Genomic DNA, 24549 nt, shown 5'->3' on the forward strand with positions numbered 1-24549 from the left:
AAAAAGTCCAACATAAGCTGCAAACCCTCAGCCTTCAGTGCCCCACCCCCGGTCAGTCCATTGCCACTGGGCTTCTCCCACAGCCCGTGGGCACACCAATAAGCTGCTCTTGCTCTCTTAAGCTTCCCCCCAGTTTTATTCTTCCTAGCTCAAAACACCCTTTGGTTGCCCTTCTAGACCTCTCTCCACTCTCTTGGCCTAGGAAGACCCAACAGCAGGTCCTGTTCCTTTCAGGTAGAGAGGCCAACCAGATGTCTCACCCTTCTCCAGTCTCTCTCTTACTAGGGAAAAAGGAGCTCAGTTATATCCCTGCTAGCTTTCCAAGCATACCCAGCCTACAACGCCAATGGTCTGTCTGGACTACAAGTCCCAGAATACCTTTGTTCTGGGCTAAACTAGGAACAGGGCCAGAGCTGGGCCTTGAACCCATCTTAAAGGGCCAGCTCATCCCATGACACACGTCTTTAGGACACATAGGAATTTTACTCTATGCACTCGGGAACACTTGATCTTTTCCTAATGATTGTTATACAGCTGTTGCCTTTGTGATCAACAAAGCTGAGCTCCTGGAATCCAAAGACCCTTTATACGTCCTTTTCATTTTCCTCTGGGATCTTAGCTACACATTGTGGTATGAGTCAAACCCTGCTTCCAAGTTGTGAAAAGTAGTGTATCATTATATAACCTGTCGGGGGATTATCCAGGGATCTGGTTACAGCTGTGGCATGTAAATTATTTTTCATTAAAACACCTGACAGTTGCACAACATGTTGCACAAACCAGGCACATTATGCACAAATAGCAGAGTCCCTCGGGGCTATTAAAGGGTTAGGTTTCTTACCAGGCTTTGATTTAAAATAATATAATAACACTACTTATTATTGATTTATGGAGTGCCAACAGTGCACTCAGTGCTAAATAAAGATACACGGAGCAGATTATGATGCCTGGGCCATTGAAGCTGTGCCATTGACTTCCATGGGAGCCTGATTGGGCCAGAAGATAGAAAGTGTTATGTTTCTCCACACACAGAGCAATCCTAGCCCTACACTCAGAATTACCTGTATTTTATATTCACAGCGCGTGCCTTGATGCACACCACGTCATGGCTGAATAAAGGGATGTTGTCTGAACAGTATCCACTACATTTAATTTAAAGGGCAGCACGCTCCATTTCAGATTCCCTACGGAAGTTTCCAAAGTGGCTGGGAGACTCCACAGAATGTTTATTTTATTTTCCACAGAGGCTCAGCCAGATCTCAGTCCCCCCATCATCCCCCAACACTGTTTTTCCCTCTTTTCCTCTTCCTACTGTCCCAGCACTTTGTCTGTGCAACTGACTATCTGGCTGATGAAGACTGGATGGGGCTTAATTCTGAACCTACTGTCAGGGCTACTCCTGAGCTGGCCAGAGAAGTCACTGCTACAGGATGATACAAAGTGCTCCTTGAACAGCAGCACTCTCAAACACTGCTGGACTCAGTGGCACGGGACTGAATTTGAGAGTCACACTCAGTAACATGTTGTGTCATACCAGATTGCCTGGTCAGCTCTCAGCAGGGTGCTTTAAAACTAGCTCAGGAACCGGAGTGTTTCAAAGTAATTTGAAGTCCCACTGCAACTCCTGATCTGAATGGAAAATGGGGACTGCAGTGGGGGGTGGTATGGGAAGGGAGGGAAAACAAACAGTTTGATGAAAGATTTGGTTCTCAAAATGGCCCAAGGGGGGGTTCTGATTTTCTTCTGGACAGATGCACTCAACTCTCCCCCCAGGTGCAAATATCATACAAACTGTGAGGAACACTCCAGCAGACAGTCCCAGGACAGCTCTACAAACAAAAGACTCTGAGGGCCTGATTCTCTTGTCACTCACACTGGTGCAAAAGAGGAGTAAATCTATTCTAGCCAATGGAGTCACAGTGATGTAAAATAGGTGTAAATGAGAAGAGAATCAGGCCCATATTTCTCTTTTCCCTGTTTTATCGAGGCCCTTAACATGCCAATCACGGTGATATCTGCTGGAAAAAAACATTGCCCCATTTCCTCCTGTCCTGTTCTGAGCTAAACTGTCGCTTTGCTACAAGCTCTGAGTAAGGGCAGAGCACAGTTGTGCCACCCCATGAGCATATCAACAACCAGATTGTGACTCAGATTGAGTTACAGTCTGGTCCTCAGTTCTCCCCTTTCTCTGGGGCCGGATGGGAAATGATCTATGCTAGTCCTATAGCTGGTGCCAATTACTCCCCCTCTCCCCCATGTCCTGGCCTAGCTGTGATGGCTGGCACGTTGTGGGGGGCTCCACCCACTCCCCCGCTCACTTGCCCAGGAGGCTGCTCTCCCTCCAGCACTAGAACCTGCAAATGGTGTAGCCGACGCAGGGAAATCAGAGAATTCCTGGGTAGGTGCCTTGAGTAGGTGTGTGAGACTGTTACAAGCCTATCCAGTGGGACATCCTAATTTTAGGACTGCACAGCTAAACTCTGAATGGCTCTGAGGTAACAGTTTTTGTTAGATGTTTAGAAGTTGGTGAGGAAGTACTAGTTTGCGATTAACAAACTAACAAACACAAATTCAGAAAAAAGCAAAATGTTTGTTCTGACATTTTCAAAATGAGATATTTTGATTTTTCTATTTGAAACAATGTTTCATTTCAAAATTCCCTTCAATTTTAGTTATTTTTTAGATAAACCCTTTTTAAAAAAGCACAACATCGAAATGATTTTTTTTCAACTTTGTGGATCGCCAAAAATTTCGTTTTTGAGTCAACCTGAAATGATTTCCCCCCCCAATGTTTTGGAATTGCCAGTGAACTGAAAAATCTGTTATTTGCATAGCTCTCGTTGTAACTAGATAATACCACAATAACTCTCTCTTAGTTAGTATCGAGTGGCATCCTATCAACTCCTAAAATAGACAGATATCTGCCACCAAATTGGCAAGCTGCTAAACTGAGCCTTTGCTGCTTTAAGGTACTTGATCAAATTGTCATCCTCCCTCATTTATTATTTATTAATTGTAGATGGTTTGCAGTGCAGATAAAGATGGCTTCTCTGTCCCTGAAAACCAGAAAGACTAAGCAATAGGGTCTATGTGGGGGCAAGGGATTGTTGTTAAAGATTAACAGGATATTGCTGGTATAGGCCAACAGTAAATTACCATCACCACTGTAACCCCACCTCCGGAACAAGCTTGAGTGGAATTGTGACTCAGGTGTGTGTCTTGGGTATATTTACACAGCAGTGTAAGTCCAGGGTCTATAGGACTCAAGCCCATAGACCTGGTATTTCTAAGCCCATGCTTGAGCGTCCGCACTGATTAGTGACCCTGGGTTTACAGGTTCTGGACAAGGGTCTCACACCTGCACTCATGCATCCATGCTGCACTCCACAGACCCCAGTCTTTGTCATGTCTCCTGGAGTGGTGCAGTTTATGTGCCCCCCTACCACGCTCACCTAGAGCTGTGCTTCAAGTGACAATCTCATGGACCTGTGTGTGTAATAAGGGTAACAAAACTGAACGGGGGGTGGGGGGAAACCAAGACTGTCAAAGCAGCATGTTGCAATCCTATGATGTTTGGGATTTGGAGGCTGCTCATGGCAAAGTGAGTAAGGATGAAATTGGGGGTCTCTGCATTGCAGGTCATTTCAGGTTATGGTTCACATTGTAAAAGTTGGTGGAGTAGAGGAGGCAATGGGGCAGGATGAGGGGAGGAGGTGGAGAGAGAACAGTGGCTGCAGGGGGAAGACAGAAAGGTTCACTCTGGAAATCTAAATGGAGCATTTTTTTCCATGTGGCTTGAAATCCTGGGCCCTCCATTTCCCTTGGTGTTTCTAAAGGAAGATCCCACCTTGAAGAGTGAGTGAATCTGCCTGGATTAAATGAGAACCCATCCAAATATTTCCCTGTGGTGCTTTGGGAAATAGGCTGGTGTGTCCGTCCAGCCCTCCTGATTTCAAAGATAATTAAAGACTCTTGGTGCCTCCCGAGGACAGGCCCCATGTCTGCAGTGCACCAGGCATACCGTAGGAAGTGCTGTATGAATGTTGGCCAGGCAAATTGGGGTTGGCTCATTTCTGACCCATTGAAATGTGGTGTGATTCTCAGGCTCCAGTTGTAGAGGGTTTGTGCTTGGATTGGGGCAGTTTGTGGGAAAAGGAGTAGAGAGACAGAGGTTTCAACGACACCTGTAGTGAAAATGGATGAGAGAGTGGGGGCAGAACGAAAGCCAGCTACAGAGAGCGTGTGAGCAAAGGGACAGCAAGAAGAGGAAGAGCAGAACTTTCCAAGGACAAAACAACCAGTCAATACAACATAGGCCTGATTCTCAGTTACTCTGTAATTCATGCTCACTCTGAGGCCCCTTTACCCGGCTAGAGTGGTGTAAAATGGCCTTTGTTTACATGGGACTAGGTCCTCTGTATATAGGGTACCCCCTCTGACCAGCCTGTCCTTGGGGGGGATAATTCTCTCTCCAAAATAGGGGTAAATTTTGCCTCCCCTTAAAGTGACCATGCATCAGAGTTGTATGAAAGGAGAGAAGGTTAGCACTCCCCTTGATAAGGATGGAAGAGGTCCTAGTGACCTTTACAACACGCATATGGTTAAGGATTCCCCAGAGGACTCTCTTAGGGCTGCCAGGAGCTTGGATCCCAGTCCTGTGCTCTGCATGGTGCCTTCCAGGGTGCAGGTAGGAGGGGTGGAAAGTGGGGAGATGCCAGTTGCACCTTTTTCAGGACTGCAGTAAAATTGCTACCAGGGAGCCCAGGGTGGAATTGTAACATTCCTGGGGCAGTGCTGTTAACACTCTGCCGGCTCTTCCAGCACCATCTCGCCCAGGCTGCACACCAGTTCAAAAAGCTCTGTATTTTTTTTAACTTATTCACCTTGTGGAGAAAAAAACAAGTGTTAAATCACTGAAAAGTCTCCCAGAGGAGCTCAGGAACTCACTGGGCCCTCAAGCTCCCTGAGGTTTGCCTATTCATGGTAGCAGCGGTCATGCCAATCAGTCAACTGCCTTGCTTTGTGCTCAGAATATTGTCAGTGTAATTGACAAGTCAGTAGAAAATTGACCATTGTCAGCACATCTTGGTGTTGGGGAAGGGGCCGGCAATCCATCCCTGCCTCTTTCCTCAGAGCAAAGCATCCAAGGGGGGACCCACGCTCAGAGGAAAGCCGTCTTAAAGAGGCGACATAATGGCAGATTAGGAGGAGTCCATGGGAAGTCATTGAGCCGCATGCACTTCCTGGGACCAGCACACGCTGGTCAGTTGAGGCATTAACTGGAACTTATTGTGCTGCTCCCTCCCCCTGGCCCCCACCTCCTAGGAAATCCGAACTTCCCCCATCTCCATTTCCCAAGCGTTTGTGCTCAAGTGGAGTCATTGACAGATTGTCCTTTTATTCACACGATCAGCTCCCCGGGAATTTTTCCTAAGGCATTTTGATCCCAGAGCATGTGAATGGCGGCCCGGAAAGGGATAGACCCTCTCCTGGAGTGCGTGGGGTTGGAGGAAACTGGAGGCCTATTAAATGGAAGAATACCCCAAGCCAGCAGGTGGGACATGGGAGCTGTTAATCCCGAATCATGTTTCTTGCTGGCATCTTTTTTATTTATTATCACCAGCAAGGCATGGGAGAGTGATATTATTCACCCCCTTTTGTGCACCATACCATGTTTGAATCGAGAAACAATGTGTAGCTGCGTGTGCCTTCCCTTAGACGCTTTCCTGTCCCACTGGGGATCCGGGATCTTTTCATTTCAGTCCCTGCACGCGATTGGCCACTTCCTTTCCCCATTTTAACTCTTTAATAAATATTGCGAGGATTAAAAAATTAACCCCCAAGCTTCAGGAGTCCTTTCTGCCCTCTGCTAAACAGGGAAGAAGAAAGGAGAAAATAGTAGAAAGCAGAAATGATAAAATACTAATAATACTTAGCACTTTTGTATCACTTTTCATCCCTGGATTGCAAAGACGAGTTAATGTTATCATCCCCATTTTACAGTTTGTAATTGTAATTTACCATTGTTTTCTTTGGTGTTTGTACAGCACCTAGCACAGTGGGGTCCTAATCCATGACTAGGGCTCCTAGGTGCTATGGGAATACAAATAATCATATACAACCACAAGATTGTGGCCAAAACGTTCCATAGGAGCTACTAATTTTGGGCACTTCAGTATCCAGTGGAGACATCACGGGCTTGATTTCCAGATGTGCTGGGCAACCACAGCTCCTGTTGATGTCAAATAGAGTTGGGGGCATTCAGCACCTCTGAAAGTCAAATCCTGTGTGTCTCACGTGGGCACCCAAAAACCGCAACACCTGAATGAATGGATGCTTTATTGGGGTTACTCCACGCCAGAGCTGGTGGAGCACTGCAGAGTGTTCACGGGCATTCCAGTTGGACCAGGTCTGTGCCTGTAATGAGGGTGCTGCTCAACAATTTTCAAATGTTTGTTTTTTATTTATTGAAAACGTGTTGTAAAAACCATTTGATTCTGATGAATTTTTTAAATTTTTTGCTGGAAAAAATTAAAAACACAGAAATCTTTTCGTTTTGCTTTTAATTAAAGGTTTGGTTTGGTTTTCAAAAAACAAAACTAAATGACAATTTCCATTTGAAATGGAACACGTGTTTTTTTACTACACCTCTACCCCGATATAACATGACCCGATATAACACGAATTCGGATATAACGCGGTAAAGTAGTGCTCGGGGGGCGAGGGGGCTGCACACTCTGGCAAGTTCAATATAACACGGTTTCACCTATAACGCGGTAAGATTTTTTGGTTCCCGAGGACAGTGTTATATCGGGGTAGAGGTGTAGTTCATTTACACATTTTTCACTGGAAATTCAAAATTTTCCCACAAAAAATTTCAAAGTTGTTTCATTTGAATATTTTTTGCAGAAATAAAATTGGATTTTTTGATCATCTCGGTGTGACGCTCAGGCCTGCTGGCAGGAAACAGGACTTAATTTCATGGCCCCACACTCATGATCTGACCAGGCGCAGTGTCTCCAGTGGCTACATTTAGGAGCATCTTGTTGCTTTCTGTTTGAAACATTTGTGGCAGTGAGTTTTCTTGGCACAGATGTTTGGGGGTCGCTCTTCTCTGTAGGTCTCTCTTCTCTGTATTCAGGTGCAATACAATAAAGGCAGTTAGAGTGAACCAGAGCATTAGTTAGTCATTATTTATTATTCCCTATAAGTTAGTTCCCCTTTTTAAGAAGTTTCGGGAGAGATTCTCTCTTGTGTCTATTTCATGCTGGGCACAGCAGAGGGGGAGACTGTCAGGGAACTAGTCATGGCCTCCGGAGAATCTGCTCTGGCCCCAGAGCAGTTTAGGGGAGCCTGGAGACTATTCTAAACTGCACCAGATGGTCTGTGGTTCCTAGGGGCTTCCTAAAGGACCAGGCAACAGGGACTGAAATCCTTTGGCTGTTCCCCTGCCCATCCCAACACCCCCTCTCTGAGAGAAGGGTAGGAGTTGACTCCACTGTATCTATACCTGCTCCCCCAACCAGAAGTATGTATAGCAGAGGTTTTGACTCCCTTTGTTTCACCTGAAAAGGAGCAGAGAGAACCCAAATCTCTCCCCCTCAGACATCCAGTCAGGGAGGAGCAAGAATATCATGTGACTTAGATGATGGCTCACACACACCACCAATAGTGAATCCTTGAAGCAAGCAGGCTGAGAATGATGCAAAGTCTGAAATTTGTTTGCACAAACTGTATAATTTTGAACAGCGAATAGACGCATCTTAGCAATTCAGTAAGAGAAAGATCTAAGCTCATAGTGAATACCATTCTCAACCATTAATCTGATCAGTTCTAATCCAGATTTACACTAGCATAAATGAGAGCAGAAAAACAACTCTTCACAGCCAGGACTGCTTAGAAGTGCTCCAACAAAATGGAGTTTAATAGATTCAGAGTATTACAGAAATCAGTTCTCATCCAGGCATTCCAGTTCAGTGGCTATCCCCCTAAGAGTCTTGTTTGTATTTGTTGGCTCCATGTGGGCTACCCCGAAGGACACTAATAAGGAAAACATGAATCCCAAAATTCTGGCCTAACAGTGGGGAAAAAAAGTAACTTAACTTTTATCTAAAGAACATTAGCTGAGCATTGTTGGGTTGATGGGGTGGGGGAGGGGGCGAGCGTGTGTGTGCTAAATGATCCTGCTAAGAACAGAATTCAAATGGCTTCTGTTAAAGTTTGAAAATAGCTCACTAGAACTTTGCGTGTTCCTCAGGGACAGTAATAATTGGAATTGGTCTGCTTGGTTTGCTTCTCATTATTTTTAAGTAATGCCAAAGAAGCTGGTATTCTATGTAATTATTGACAAAGAGTCCTGTGGCACCTTATAGACTAACAGACGTATTGGAGCATAAGCTTATGCTCCAATACGTCTGTTAGTCTATAAGGTGCCACAGGACTCTGTCGCTTTTTACAGAACCAGACTAACACGGCTACCCCTCTGATATGTAATTATTATTATCCAAAGCATTAAAAATCAAAAAGGAAAAATAAGTTGTTAAACAAATAAGAGGCAAAGAAGTTACAGGTCTGAATTGCAAGAGTTTTCTATGTTCAGCAGGGTAGAACAAAAAGCAAATGACTTAGTTTGCAGCAAGAAACAGGTTAGATAAAACTTGCTACAGTAGAATCTCAGTGTTAAGAAAACCAGTGTTACGAACTGACCAGTCAACCACACACCTCGTTTGGAACCGGAAGTACGCAATCAGGCAGCAGCAAAGACAAAAAAAAGAGAAGCAAATACAGTACAATACTGTGTTAAACGTAAACTACTAAAAAAATAAAGGGAGACCAGCATTTTTCTTCTGCATAGTAAAGTTTCAAAGCTGTATTAAGTCAATGTTCAGTTGTAAATTTTTGAGACAACCATAACATTTTGTTCAGAGTTACAAACAACCTCCATTCCCGAGCTGTTCATAACTCCAAGGCAGTGGCTACACTTGAAACTTCAAAGCGCTGCCGCGGGAGCGTTTTGACGTGCAAGTGTGGTCGCGTGCCAGCGCTGCAGGTACTCCACCTCCACGAGGGTATTAGCTTACAGCGCTGGGAGCACGGTTCCCAGCGCTGGGGCACTGTTTACACTGGCGTTTTACAGCGCTGTAACTTGCTGCGCTCCGGGGGGTGTTTTTTCACACCCCTGAGTGAGAAAGTTGCAGTGCTGTAAAGCGCCAGTGTAGCCAAGCCCTGAGGTTCTACTGTAACTGTCAGGGTAGTTATGCATTGGAACCGGTTACCTGAGGAGGTTGTGGAATCCCCATCATTGGAGGTTTTTAAGAATGGGTTAGACAAACACCTGTCAGTGATGGTGTAAGTGTATTTAATCTTGCCGTACTGCAGGGGGATAGACCAGATGACCCCTTGAGGCCCCTTCCAGCCCTATATTTCTATGATTCCATGATTATTACTTTACCTGTGGTTTGAACAGGGTTAGTCTGCCCCCCCGAGAAAGTCTGTGTGAACTGCAGGATTCAGATTTGAATCTCTGAGGACTGCAGATATATACAGAACGATGGAGATCCTCTGAGACTTGGTACTTCTGCCTGCCCTCCACAAAGGCAGCAAAGGATTTATAGACTATTACGATTAATACATTTCTTTGAAAGGGAGGAAGAGTACCTGCCACAACCCAAAGGAATTGTGGGTCCTGACAACCTGAACTTGGGCACTGGAGGGAAGATGTAGTCTTTTCTCTCTCCTTGACCCCACAGGGGAACCATGAACTCTCACAGCAGGCCAGCTATTGCACACGATGGTCCCAGTCCTGGAAGCCTTCCACACACAGAGTTCCTATGTCCAGCCTCAGGCCTGCTCTGATCTCTAGCATGGAGGGGGCAGTTGGGCAGAGGGAACCAGCAGGGTGCCCATAGACGGCTTGGTGAAGGATGAAAACGCACCTTGTGTTTGCCATAAAAAACGGTGCTCTCAGAAAATCATAAATATTATGCTCAAGTGGTGACTGGATGCCTCAGGGGATGGTACCCAAAAGCTGGTAGTGGCTGAAGGTTGGTGGGTTTCAGTCCAGCTCCCAGTCTGTCTCATCTATCTAGAGTATAAACTCGGTAGGCGAGGGACTATTTCCTGCCCTCTGTATGTGCAGAACCTGGCACAATGGGGCCCTGATCTTGGCTGAGGTCTCCAGGTGCTCCTGCGATACAGCCTGCATAGTAACAGCACTACACAGAGATTTCTGGAAAGGACGTGTTTTCACCTTTCGTCATTCACAGACAAAAGTGATTCATTCATTCCTGGTTGCAGAGGTGACTTAACTCATCTGGCCGTGGGGTTCTTTGTTTGCTTGTTTTCTTCTTCTCAGAGGAGGAGGTCATGCCTTGACATGTGAAAGGCCAGTAACCTCTGAACTTTAATGCCAACGGCACCAGCTTGAAGCCATTTTCATGCTCTATAAATTTTATTGGAAAATCTGTTTTGGTCAGGCCTTTTTAAATATCCCCCAATTACACACCAGGAAGGGCTTGTTAAAGCTGAGCTTCTCACACTGATTAATCCTTCCAGGCAGGGAGAGGTGACACATGCTAATGACATTTCCAGCAGGGCCTGTCCCCAGAGACTCCCGCTGCTGCTGCAGGCTGAATACCTCCTAGGGAGACAGAATTGGGCATTTGCAAGGTTGCTCTTGGCTGCAACCTGGGTTTGTAGTGGATAAGTGCCTGTAGGAGCTGAGGCACTCGCTGTCTCTCGGACTGTTGAGAACAGCCACGTCTGAGTCTATAGGGATAGCACAAGGGTTTCCATGGATAGACAGTGGAACTCCATCAGGGCTGGGGGAGGAGAGGGAATGGGACGGCTCTTTAACCGGGACGAGTCCCCTTGGTAAGGACAGGAGTTGCCCCAAGAAGGTTTCTTTGAGGAATTAGAGATCTTGTCTGTACCACAAGGTTATTTTGTTAACCTAATAAACTGCAGCTTGGGTCTTGCCAGGGTTCTCAGGTTCTTGGAAAACCACTGGCTAATGACACCTTTCCAAAACAACAGCCATCTTAATGAACTGGCTGGGCAGGCACTTACCTACCATCCAGTGGGAGAGTGAGATCCACTTCTGTTGCTCTTCTCCCTCGGATCTCATGCAACCCCCTGTGCCCACCCACCACCCCTGGAGCTGGTGATGGGAAGCTCTCCCATTGCTCTTAAGCCTGTTATACTTCACTTTCTTTAGGAATCACCCCGGGCTCCATTTGGAGCCCCTGTCTATGGCCTGTGGATATGGACTCTGTTACAGTGTTATTGTGAGGGGCTGGGAGGAAGGACACCCACTGCCACCTAATGTGTGGCAGGTTGTCTTCCTCCTGGGCGTCCCCCTTTTTTTCTACAGCTCTGCCCCATGGTGGTCTGGCCTTTCAGTGACTTAGCCCTAAAGCCAAGTCACACTTTCAAGATAAAGGGTCCGATAATGGAGAAGTTTTCAGAATTTGGCAATGGATTCAGGGCTTTCCCCTGACGTCGGGGTCTTGTGGTCCAGACTCTTGTACCTACAGGGTCTTCCCCAGCTAGGTTCCCGGGTGAGGGATAGACTTCTGTCATTGTTCTTCTTTAGGGGGCGGTAGGGGAGCCCAGCCCACACTCTGCACCAGGCTCCAATCCAGGTCCCACTAGCAAGCACCCTGCACCTTGGGATGCTATGCGCTGCCTCCCTGCATTGCTTCCTACCCATCTCTTCTCTTCTCCCAGGGTAAAGTAAAGAACTAAACTACATACAGAGAGTCACAAATCCCTCCTCTGCAGGCTTGGTCAGGTCTTTATAACCAGGCCTCAGGCAACATCCCTCTGGTGCTCCTTCTCAGGAACTAGTGCAGGGCAGCGCACCTCCATTGTCTGCCTGCTGCTCAGCTACTCTGCTTCCCTTTGCAAGTTCCTTCTCCAGCCTGTGCCCGGGCCCAAAGCAGCTCCTTAACCCCTTCCTCTCCACTGTGGGGTTCTTTCACCCCATCACAAGGGCCAAGGCTGAAATCTTAGGCCTGGTCTATCCTAAAAAGTTAGGTCGACCCAGCTGCGTTGCTCAGGGGTGTAAAAAATCCACACCCCTGAGAGTTAAGCCAACCTAACTCCCAGTGCAGACAGCGCTAGATCAATAGAAGAATTCTTCTGTCGACCTAGCTACCACCTTTCAGGGAGGTGTAATACCTACGCCAACTGGAGAACCCCTCTGCTCCCATTGGCATAGGTAGTGTCTACATTGAAGTGCTACAGCAGTGCAGCTACTGTGTCGCTGTAGCATTTCAAGTGTAGGCAAGCCCTTACCCTCCTCTGCCTTGTGCAAAACCAAGATCCCAGCCTCACAGGAGAAAACAAAATCAGGGAGCTTTCCACAATGGTTCAATAATGTGGCCAGAGGGGATGCCAGGTGGTCCTGGTGAGCTGGCATAAAGGCAGCGCCTAAGAACATAAGAATGGCTATATTGGGTCAGACCAAAGGTCCATCCAGCCCAGTATCCTGACTACCGACAGTGGCCAATGCCAGGTGCCCCAGAGGGAATGAACAGAACAGGTAATTATCAAGTGATCCATCCTCTGTCACCCATTCCCAGCTTCTGGCAAACAGCGCAGTTAAACAACCTGGCAGACTGGCATGAAACCTGTGCATTGAGTGGGTCCCAAGTAAGAGAAACCATGCAGTGATTCAAAACAGAGAGTGGGCAAAGGAGCAGGCCCTAGGTACTTACTGATGACCCAGGGCACTTAGCAATCATCCAGCACTTAACATGAAACTAGCAAGACTGACTGTAGCAGCTCTGCTGTCCTCTGAGAGTCTCTGCCATTGTCACCAAGAAATCGAAGGGCTTCGTAGTACACTGGGCTGGGAATTAAGTGAATTTGCTGAAAGAAGGTTACCACATTCTATAAGTAAGAAAAGGGTAATTGTATTTAAACTGGCACAGCATAGTTGTTTTCACTTAAGCAGAACTATGCACAGACATAGCTCATAGCTGCTTCCACTGTGAGGTCTTGTTCATTTTGGCCCAAATAGTCATGAGTGAGAGAGGTGAAGCGAACAGTCAGTTTTTGGAGGAGGCAATGGAAGGTGAGTGAGAAGGAAAAACTAGAGCAGTACAGTTTACATTACACTCCTAGAGCCAGCAGCTGCAGCGCCAATCCAAGTACAGCAGCTGAGGATCTGGCCTCTTGCTCTCAATCAGGTGACAAGAGACCTCCCTGTCTCGTTGCTGTTTTGGCTGTGACCGGTATGGGTAACGACTGGCCCAAACTGAGATCAATGAAGGGCCTGGCTCAAACTCCCAAATTCAGAGTCAGATCCAACTTGGCAGCTCAAATATTTGTCCATAATCAGACCAAGTCTTCACACAGAGTTCACAGCCCCCCAGCATTTGGGAAAGTTTGGATTTTGAGCTGGATTTCAGGCTGGGACCGATTTGACCCGTTGAAGACAGAGATTCGGAGCTCACTCAGACTGTATTTTCACCAGTGTAATTCCATTGATTCCAGTGGAGTTAACTCCTGATTTACGTTTAAGTGAGATAAGAATCAGGCCCAAGAAGTTTGGATCTGGGTTTCCATTTCAGTTCCATCTCTGCCTAAAATGCAGCTAAACTGGACCTGTTATCCTGATGGCTAGTGAGAGGTTAGCTTAAGTCCCACCTTACTGCAGTGTGGCCAGATACCACAGTGAAACTTTCCTTTGTAAGGGAGTGTAGATCTCAATGGGATGGTGTCAAGGGGTGTATATACCCCTATGCTGGCTCAGCAACCAAAGGGTTAATACAGGTAGTGCTGGCTACTGCTGATTGGAAGCCTCACAGTAGCTGGGAGAATAAAAGAGCTGGGAAGCAAAGGGGCAGGGGGGCTGCCAGGGGAGTGAGTTGGCTGGAGAAGAGAACTCCTGCCAGCAGGCTGCTGAGAGCTGCGCAGGGATAGCACCCTGAGACAAGACAACTGGTTCTACAGGATGAAAAGCTATGGGGAGGTAGGCAGGGCGTACTTTGTGCCAAGGTTTGCCAGGGCTGAGTCCCAGCACCTCTGGGCTTGGCAGTTCATAGCCCTGGCATCCCTGGTTTGCTGCATCAGTTAGGAAAGTAAAAAAATTGCTTGAGCCCTGGCACCTCTCATTACAAATTAAGCCCTGAAGGTAAGAAGGAGCTTGGGACATGGCCAGAGTCACTGAGTTCTGATCCCGCCTGGCTGGCTTAAGGGCCTTGCCTGGAACCCTACCAGAGACTTAAGAACTGTGGGGATTTCCAGATCCCTTGGGCACCAGGACCAGCTGACCTTGCCAGGACTAAGGAGAAAACACATACACCCCAGCAGGACTGTGTGAACTCTGGTGCAACGCTCTGCCTTGCAGCGGGAGGGGCGATTTCATCGACACACTAGCACACAGGTGGTTAGTCCAGGGGTTAGGGTGCCAGCCTCAAAAACCTGCCTTCAGTTCCTTGCTCTGCCACAGACCTCCTGTGTGGCCTTGAGAAAGTAATTTACACCCAGCGTTTCAAAAGTATTTAGGGGCCTAATGATGCAGATAGTTGCCTAGTGGGATTATTTAAAATGCTGAAATAAGTTAAGCACCTGACTCCCAGATGCTTCAATTAGTGTTAGATATTGAGCTGCTTTGGAGCTTTTGCAAATCCCACGAGGCACCTATCTGCATCTTTACGTGTCTAAATACCTTTGAAAATCCAGCTCTTAGTGTGTTTTGTTTCTCTACCTCACGGGGAGGTGTGAGGCTGTGGTGCAGGGGGCCATGATGAATGCTCAATATAAGAGCCTGCACAGAACAGAATAGCCTACGAGATAGAAGACACAAAGGGAATACACTGGCTGAGCTAACTAATAAGCACAGCTCACCGTTCACATATGTCACCCATTGACAGTTCTTTGGACTGTTCCTGAAGACACAGTTTGTTTTAAAAAGCAGACACACAATGTCTTACTGATTGATTTAGTGATGGACCAAAGCTCCAATGCACATGGGGACTTAGGCACCTAAACCCCAGATGTTGGCACCGAAGTCTTGGGCTTGGGGGCCTAAGCCCCAGTTTTAGGCTTCACTGCCACCCTCAAAACTTAGCCTATCTCCTGCCTAAGCCCCAGAGTGAGCCACAAACCAGGGGAAGACAGGTGTTCGCCCGTCCAAGTTGTGTGTGGGGCCCAATCCAGGAGGTGTGCTCAGAGGCCGCCTACTGGATTGGGTCCTATTCAGAATCTGGCCGCTGAAGGTGGTGGTGCCGCTGCCCACGTTATTTCTCGGAGAGAGAAAGAGAGCGAGCGAGATAGACTCTGTAGTCCAGTGGCTACAGCATCCAGTTGCAAGGAAGGAGACCCTTGGTCTAGATCCCCTGCTCCAACCACTCTTTCATTATTTATTCATAGTGGAAGAGTTTCAAGAGGAGAGACTGAGGGAGGGAGCCCCACATCAGAATATAGCAGAGTTCACTGGTGAGAGCACTCCCTGGAGAGGTGGGAGATCCCTGCTCAAATCCTTTCTCACCCTCAAGCAGAGGGGAGAATTGAATCTGAGTCTTTCACATCCCAGGTGAGTGCTCTAACCACTGGGCTAAACGTTATAAGGTGGGTCCCACTACCACCACTGGTCTTGTGTGGCGCGAGGCCAGCCCCTAACTCGTTCCTTCAGGAAGCTGTTTAGGTGCCTAAGCTGCTTGGCTCCAGGAAACAGGTTCCCATTTGCGGATTGCCAAACAGAAAGAGGTGCCCAGACGTAAGCACTTGTCTCTATGAGAGGGGCAGGGCTTAGTACCCCCCCCCCCCGTCATTGGCATCTCCCGTTGGCTGGTGGAGGTGGCTCTCCGCCTAGCATGCTGGCTTTTGTAGATCACGTTCTAAAAGCGCCGCTCTCTCCCCATTTATTGTACAGGCAGCCTAAGTGCCTGACTCAGCCTTTGTGGTTCACAGTTTAGTTCCTGTGATTTTACTAGGCACCTAAAAGTTAGGCACCGCGACGGTCAGCATTGCAATGCCTAAGTCCCTTCTCAATATAAGAACCTGCACAGAACAGAATAGCATTGCAATGCATTGATCTTCATGGATCTGGGATCAGTGCACCAGCAGGAAGCTGGGGGTGATGTCTTTCAGGTGAGATGTAGAACAGGGGTCCTGGCCATTTGTGGCCACTAGAGACCCAGTGGTGATTCCAATGGAATTTATGATCGGTGTTTGAGGGGTTTAAGTAACTTACAAGTAATGGTGGGGAATGAAATTAAAACATGGGATAAGCTAGACTGGATGTTAGGAAGCACTTTCTAATAGTGAGTTCTGTTAGGTTGTGGAACTGTTGCTGAAGGGAAGGGGTGGAAGCCTCATCTCTTGGTGCATTTAAAAGTAGATCGGACAGAACACTAGAAAACTTGTTGCTGATTACTAGAACAATCTTGCACTGGTCCTGGAGGCTGATATGAAAAGTTTTTTATACTTTTTCCTTCTAACACTCTATGAAGCAAACTGTATGTAACTGGCTGAGTTACCTTGGATGGCTGAGCCCAACCAACTAAAAGGAGCTGAATGCAATACAATTCAGTTCACTTTTTCCTGCAGTATGGTTTATTCAGAAGTATTACAGACATTTCATGGCCAGTTGCAATCTGCAGAGGCAAACACAGGAGAGCCAAAGTTAAAATAGGCCACACACGGTCATCTATAAGTCTGCTAGAGCCAGAGGGTTACAAATGTTGGCTAAGATTCTGGGAGAAGATTCTGCATATAGCCAGGGACACAGGGTAGGAGCTAGGAGGCTTGGCAAATAGGATTTGACTGTTTAATTAGAGAAAGGGTTTGGAATCACAGGCCAGGGAAACTCGGGAAGTCATTTAGCCACAGAAGGTCACAGAGGCTCTTCCAGGTGTAGACCTGTCTTGAAACCAAACTCTGATTTTTAAAACAGCACCCCCTTGTTCCTTAACAAAGAAAGGAAGAGAAAATCTTGCAAGAAATAAATATAGGAAGAGATTCAAGGCCAAGGGGCTTGGGTTCAGGTTCAGCGGCACCTGGGCAAAGGAACAGTTTACTTTTGATTTTCATTACTTTGTCATCATTTGTGGTGTGCCCTTCAAACATATCAAGATATGTGACAGGAGAATTGCGATTAAATCTGTGCAGGTGTCTGGGATCCATAGGGGTCCCAAGCCGGATGAAGTTCAAAGTCTCAGTCACTGTGATGTTATAAGTGTCCCCAATGTGTGTTTATAGCTCAGCACCAGTGTAGTACTTTTTCTCTCTCTGGTATAAATGACAGGTGTTGATTCAATTCAGCATGGGAGTTGGTTAGGTTTCACTAGAGAATAATACCTGTGTTTTTATACAAATGTTTGAATCCATCTATCCTATGTTCTCAAATGGTCCCCATTACCATGAGTATCTGAGCACCTCACAATTCTATAGATTTGTAGGTTCCAAGGCCAAAAGGGACCACTGTGATCATGTGGTCTGGCCTACTATGTAACACAGGCCACAGAGCTTCCCCAAAAGAATTCCTAGAGCCGATCTTCTAGAAAAACATCCAGTCTTAATTTAAATATGGCCAGGGATGGGCCCTTGGTAAACTGTTCAATGGTGACTTATCCTTACTGTTAAACATTTGCACTTTTTTTCCAATCTGAATTTGTCTAGCTTCAGCTTCTACACAGTGGATTATGTTATACCTGTCTCTGCTGGCGTAAAGAGCCCATTATTAAATATTCCCAGTATAGATACTTATAGACTGTGATCCAGCTAGGGTGACCAGACAGCAAGTGTGAAAAGTTGGGACAGGGGGTGGAGGGTAATAGGCGTCTATATAAGAAAAAGCCCCAAATATCAGGACTGTCCCTATAAAATCGGGACATCTGGTCACCCTAGATCCAGCCAACCCATAACCTTTTCTTCGTTAAGCTAGATAAATTGATCTTCTTGAGTCTAGCACTATCTTTAATGGATTTATCCTCACAACACTCCCATGAGGCAGGGCAGTGCTATTATCCTCCTTGTACAGGTAAGGAACTAAGGCACAGAAAGAGTGAGGACCTGATCAGTAAAGGTACTTAGATGCTAAACCCCAAACTTGAACCAAGGGAAGATAGAGGGATGAATGTCTATCTTCCCTGCGGGGCCCAATCTGATAGGCATGCTCAGAGGCTACCTATTGGATTAGGTCCCATTTAAAATCTTGCCAGAGGAGCAAGTGGTGCCCATCTTATCACTTTTATCCCAGTGGTTAAAGCTCTCGCCTGAGATGTGAGAGATTCATTTCCCCCCTCTGTTGGAAGGGGAGAAAGGAATTACTGCTATTTTTAGCCATGCTAGCTTGATTAAAGCTAACGCAGATATGCCAGCCCGAGCTGCAAGCACACCTCCAATTGTCACAAAGATATAGCCACAGTCACACACAGGAATAGCAGCTTGTAGTAGCAGGCCCCAAGTTGAGTCCCATAGGCCCAGATCCTCAAAGGTTAGGGTGACCAGACAGCAAGTGTGAAAAATCAGGACGGGGGTGGGGGGTAATAGGAGCCTATATAAGAAAAAGCCCCAAATATCGGGACTATCCCTACAAAATTGGGACAGCTGGTCACCCTATCAAAGGTATTTAAGTATCTAATGCCCATTAAATCAATACCTTTGAGGATCAGGGCCATCAAAGTCAAGAGATTAAGGTTCTATAGGAATTATTCTAAAAACCTATAAACTATAATAGAGAATACATTCCTTTCTAGGCATTTTCCCCTGGAACAGGGGTATAATTTTCTAGTAAATTCCATAGGCTGATTCAAAAATGCCTTCAGTAAGGTTATCATTTTCTGTTAAATTCCACATGAAAAGAACAAATTAAAAATTATTTAGACAAGTTAGATGTCTTCAAGTCACCAGGGCCTGATGAAATGCATCCTAGAATACTCAAAGAGCTGACTGAGGAGATATCTGAGCCATTAGCGATTATCTTTGAAAAGTCGTGGAAGATGTGAGAGATTCTAGAAGACTGGAAAAGGGCAAATATAGTGCCAATGTTTAAAAAGGGAAATAAGGACAACCGGGGGAATTACAGACCTGTCAGCTTAACTTCTGTGTCTGGAAAGATAATGGAGCAAATAATTAAGCAATCAATTTGCAAACATCTAGAAGATAATAAGGTGATAAGTAATAGTCAGCATGAACTTATCAAGAATAAATCATGTCAAACCAACCTGATAGCTTTCTTTGACAGGGTAACAAGACTTGTGGATAGTGGGGAAGTGGTAGACGTGGTACAGGCAGTCCTCAGACTTACGACACAATTGGTCCCTGAAAATTGTGTCGTAAGTCAAAACATCTTAATTCGGAACCACAATACACTCTATTGCGGGACTGAGTGTCGTAAAGTCTAAACCAATTGTTGTAAGTTGAATCAGGATGTCAATTCAGAAACGTTGTAAGTGCGGTTCCTTGTAAGTCAAATGTCGTAAAGTTGAGGACTGCCTGTATATCTTGACTTTAGTAAAGCTTTTGATATTGTCTCACATGACCTTCTCATAAACTAACTAGGGAAATGCAACCTAAATAAAGCTACCATAAGGTGAATGCAAAATTGGTTGGAAAACTGTTCCCAGAGAGTAGTTATCAATGGTTCACAGTCATGCTTGAAGGGCATAACAAGTGGTGTCCCGCAGGGATCAGTTCTTGGTCTGGTTCTGGTCAACATCTTCATCAATGATTTAGATAATGGTATGGAGAGTACACTTATAAAGTTTGCAGACGATACCAAGCTGGGAGGGGTTGCAAGTGCTTTGAAGGATAGGATTAAAATTCAAAATCATCTGGATAAACTGGAGAAATGGTCTGAAGTAAATAGGATGAAATTCAATAAGGACAAATGTAAAGTACCCCACTTAGGAAGGAACAATCAGTTGCACACATACAAAATGGGGAATGACTGCCTAGACAAGAGTACTGCAGAAAGGGATCTGGGGGTTAGTGGATCAAAAGCTAAATATAAGTTTAACAGTGTAACACTGTTGCAAAAAAAAGTTAACATAATTCTGGGATGTATTAGCAGGAGTGTTGTAAGTAAGACGCGAGAAGTAATTCTTCCACTCTACTCCACACTGATTAGGCCTCAACTGGAGTATTGTGTCCAGTTCTGGACGTCACATTTCAGGAAAGATGTGGGAAAATTGAAGAAAGTCCAGAGAAGAGCAACAAAAATGATTAAAGGTCTAGAAAACATGACCTATGAGGGAAGATTGAAAAAGTTGGGTTTGTTAAGTCTGGAGAAGAGAAGACCGAGAGAGGACATGATAATTTTCAAGTACATAAAAGATTGTTACAAGGAGGAGGGAGAAAAATCGTTCTTCTTAACCTCTGAGGATAAGACAAGAAGCAATGGGCTTAAATTGCAGCAAGCCAGGTTTAGATTGGACATTAGGAAAAACTTCCTAACTGTTGGGGTGGTTAAAAACTGGAATAAGTTGCCTAGGGACAGGGCCGGCTCTGGCTTTTTTGCCACCCTAGGCAAAAAAGCCACCTGCTGCCCCCCAGCGCGGCAGGGGAGGGCGCCGAGCTCAGCCGCGGGCCCGCAATCCCCGACCGGCCGGAGTGCCAGGGGGAGGGCGGCGAGCCCGCCGCGGCTCCGTTCTCCCCAGCGGCCAGAGCGCCGGGAGCAGGGCGGAGAGCCTGGCTGGGGCTCTCCGCTCTCCCCGGCGGCCATAGCGCCAGGGGAAGGGCAGAGAGCCCCCGGTGGCCAGAACGCCGGGGGGAGGGCAGTGAGCCCCCAGCGGCCAGAGCGTCAGGGGGAGGGCGGCGAGCCTGGCCGGGGCTCTCCGCTCTCCCCGGAGGCCAGAGCACCGGGAGCAGGGCGGCGAGCCCGGCCGGGGCTCTCCGCTCTCCCCGGCGGCCAGAGTGCCGGGGGGAGGGCGGAGAGCCCCCAGCGGCCAGAGCGCCGGGGGGAGGGCGGAGATCCTGCCGCGGCTCTCTGCTCTCCCCGACTGGCCGGAGCGCCAGGGGGAGGTTGGCGAGCCCGCTGCAGCTCCGCTCTCCGGCCGGAGTGCCCCGCCGCGCTGCCCCCCTCCAGGCGCTGCCCCAAGCACATGCTTGGTGGGCTGGTGCCTGGAGCCGGCCCTGCCTAGGGAGGTTGTGGAATCTCCATCATTGGGGATTTTTAAGAGCAGGTTAGACAAACACCTGCCAGGGATGGTCTAGATAATACTTAGTCCGGCCATGAGTGCAGGGGCCTGGACTAGATGACCTCTCGAGGTCCCTTCCAGTTCTGTGATTCTATGAGACAACAAAGCCCGTTTAGATCACAATAGCAGTACAGTGTTTATTTTTCATAGATTTAGACTAGAAGGGACCATTGTGATTATCTGATTTCATCTACTCTATAACACAGGCCATAGAACTTCCCCAGAATAATTCCTAGGCCAGATCTATTTTATTTCCTGAGTCTGCATCCATTAAAGTAAATGGGAGCTTTCCCATTGACTTCAATAAGCATATTTATTATTGCTACTGTGGTAGCACCTAAAAGACTCAGTCATGGACTAGGACCCCATTAGGCTAGGCACTGTGTAAACCCAGACACAAAAAGATCCTTCCTTCAGAGAGACTGAAGTTGAAATGTAGAGTTAAGGCCAGAGAATCAGGAGATCTGGGCTCTTTTTCTGTCTCTGTCACTGACTTGTGTGAATTTCTGAGCGTCATTGAAACTCCCTATGCCTCAGCTTCTCCCTCAGTAAACTAGAGATTGTAATACCTAATCAGAGGGGACTTCTGAGGCCCAATTCATGAATGTTTGTCAAGCGCGTTGAGATCTGTAGTGGGAAAACATCATAGAAACGCACAGCATTATTATTGCAACAATATTTTGTTAATACAAATGGCCACTCTCCCATTCACATTTCCTTCTGCATGTCCACCCTGCCAGATACTGCCTTTAATAAACACATTTTGTAGGACTGAGGATGATAGCCTTGCTATTAACTGGAAAACAAGCTTTGCTAACACACTATCTGCACCCTGAAGGCTGGTGACCTCAAAAGGTCTGATCAGCTGAACTTGTCAGAACTGCTTTGCTCTGGAAATTTCATGGGATTCTGCTGTTTCATTAAATTGCCATCACTTCTCCTTTGGCTGTTAGCAGTATAGAGGACATGACACACAGCTGAGAGGTTGACGCCACTCAGTAGAGGGTACTGGTTACACATATACTCTGGGCAGATCATTACATAGGCTACTAGTGAAACAAAGCTTGTCATGCAGCATTAAGGATTCACACCCGTTACAACCCAACGCTTGACACTGGTGTAACAAATCTGCAGCTAACCACGACTTTACAGTTGTCACTATGTTGACAATTTTCCCTCTCTCAGTATTGACACCTCCTCATTAATTATTGGGAGTGGATCACATTCACCCTGACTGAATTGGCCTTGTCAACACTGGTTCTCCACTTGTAAGGTAACTCCCTTCTCTTCATGTGCCAGTATATTTATGCCTGTATCTGTAATTTTCACTCCATGCATCTGAAGAAGTGGGGTTTTTACCCACAAAGGCTTATGCCCAAATAAATCAGCTAGAACTAGAAACTCAAATGCAAAGTCCCTGCTGCTATGTTTATTGTAATGATTTTGAACCAGAAAATACCACAAAGCACTAGGAATCGCTCTGGGAAATGTGCTCTCCATGAGGACACATCAGCCCAAAGAGGCTTGAATAAGAAGAGTTTAATCTGATTGCTGATGCTTCTGACAATGGAGGCTCCTCAGAGCAGAAAAGCATCTACCCTAGTCTGGAGTCAGATACATTTTGATCACCCCAGTATGTCACTTTCTCTTGCCTCCTTTCTGGGCTTTGTTTTCTAAACCCAGACCTCTGAAGTGTTTGTGGTTTGCCCATCGTTGAACCGTAAACTGGCAAGGGCTTGTTTGCCATAGTTTGGATCTCTGGCACAAAGTTCACCACAGCCCTGCAAGTAACCTTGAGCTGAAGCATGATCCTCGCAGCAGGAAACAAATATAATGTAATAAGTGTTAATAGAGAGCACAGAGTGGGTAGCAAAGCACTGCATTTCCTAGGAACCCAGATGTTTGTAACGGAAGCACTGCTCCATTGCATTGCATTCAGGCTGATGTCAGGAATGTTAAGGGCCTAGAGGAATGTTATTACATTAGGAAACAGTGGTTTAAATGCTGTTTACAGACTACAGAGTTTAGCTGAAGACTCGCCCTATGGTATTCATTGGAATATCACCCTGACTATAACATCTGGGTTAGTGGGGGAGGGGGAAACCAGAGCAATAGTGACATATTATTTAACCCAATAAGGATTATAAACCAAGGATAAAATTCTCAGGATGAAGCAATACAGGTTTGGGCAAAATGAGAGCTCATGATGTGTCTGAGGTGCTAAGGGGATGTTCTGGCTGAAACTACCCGAGGCCAAAACTCAGGCCTTGCGTAAACACTTCTAACTCTGTTGAAGTCAGTGGAACTGCAACAGCTTAAATCAGGGCTGAATTTGGTCCATAATGGTTTATGATTGTCATGTTATGTGTCAGACTGACAGTCACCGAAGTCAATGGCAGAACCCTTCAGCTGGAGCAGATTCATAACCCTGCAGCTTCCTAAATCAGGCACAAGCAAAGAGGCAAAATCTCATCTCTACCAAGAGAGCAAACTTGGCTTATTGTTTTAATACCAAGCCAGGTCACTCAAGTTAGAATTGACTCTAATGCGCCTTCTGCAAGTGGAAAGCTCTTAATCTGCAGCTAAGCTTCGCTCTGAAATGGGGAAAGCTCTCTCCTGCTTTTGAAATCATCAGAAAAAACTATTTCCAACTGGATTCTCCCAACTAAAGCACCTCTGATCAGTGCAAGGGGGAGTGGTTTGTTTTTTTTTAACAGACAAGTTAAATTGAACTGATCCTCTTAATCTGAAATCAGTGTGCACACAAGCTTGCATTGAAATAACAAAAGGTGTGAATGTAAACTGATTTCATTGGTTTGGTTTCAGTCTGTGTATAGATGAGCCCTAAGAGCTTGTCTAAACTGGCAAGTTTCTGCCCAGTAAAGCAGCTTTTTGCGCTCAAACTGCCGACGTGTGCACACTGCCAAGACACGTTGTGCGCAGAAACTCCTCAGTTGCAGCGCTGCAAAAAAAACACCTTGAGAGTCATAAGGCTATTTGCACAGAGGCTCCAGCGCTCTATTGCCAGTGTAGACACTTGATTGCTTTCTGCGCTGTAATTGGCCTCTGGAGCTTTCCCATAATGCCTCAAGTGACCGCTCTGCTCATTGTTTTGAACTCGGCTGCCCTGGAGACATGCGCCCCTCCTGTTTCAAAGCACCATTTCTGACAGGCCTTGCGTGCTATGGTGATCTGCTCTGGGATACAAAGCAAACCATTAATCTGGGTGCTGTTGAACACAGAGTTAGGTAGGTAGGTGGGGTGTGTGTGTGTGTGTGGGGGGGGGTGCTGTTGAACACAGAGTTAGGTAGGTAGGTGGGGTGTGTGTGTGGGGGTGCTGTTGAACACAGAGTTAGGTAGGTGGTGTGTGTGTGTGTGAGAGAGAGAGAGAGAGAGA

At 46.5% G+C, this 24549-nt stretch overlaps 1 protein-coding gene and 1 non-coding gene across 5 annotated transcripts in view; both read left to right on the plus strand.

Moving 5' to 3' along the window:
* NTN1 (netrin 1) overlaps positions 1 to 24549 on the plus strand; it is a 267394-nt gene that overhangs the window by 70387 nt on the left and 172458 nt on the right. The window lies entirely within an intron of this gene.
* On the plus strand, positions 4519 to 4646 carry LOC117887834. The gene has a single exon (XR_004648216.1). It is a non-coding gene; the product is annotated as a U6atac minor spliceosomal RNA (small nuclear RNA).

The sequence above is a fragment of the Trachemys scripta genome, chromosome 14 (assembly GCF_013100865.1).
Source record: "Trachemys scripta elegans isolate TJP31775 chromosome 14, CAS_Tse_1.0, whole genome shotgun sequence".
NCBI lineage: Eukaryota > Metazoa > Chordata > Testudines > Emydidae > Trachemys > Trachemys scripta.